Consider the following 288-nt stretch of genomic DNA (forward strand, 5'->3'; position numbering starts at 1 on the left):
ATAATTCTATGAGAAAAAGCTTTTCTTGAGATAAATGGTCTGGTGACAGGGTCTCTTTAGGGAAAACACTAAAATAACTAAATACAAGTGCAGTGTAAATACACTATACTTCCCCTTTAAAGTAGCCATCTCTTTCCAATCCACTGCCACAATAAACATAAAATAATGCTGCCAACTGTTCCTTAGCAGCATCTCTGTTTTTAAAAATGATTCAAAAGAAGGAAATGACTAATGAGCTTCAACGCAGCCAACATTAGCAGCCATGAATGAACACAGATCACAGCACTA

Source organism: Pelophylax lessonae (genome assembly GCF_965119305.1).
Source record: "Pelophylax lessonae genome assembly, chromosome: 13".
Taxonomy (NCBI): Eukaryota; Metazoa; Chordata; class Amphibia; order Anura; family Ranidae; genus Pelophylax; species Pelophylax lessonae.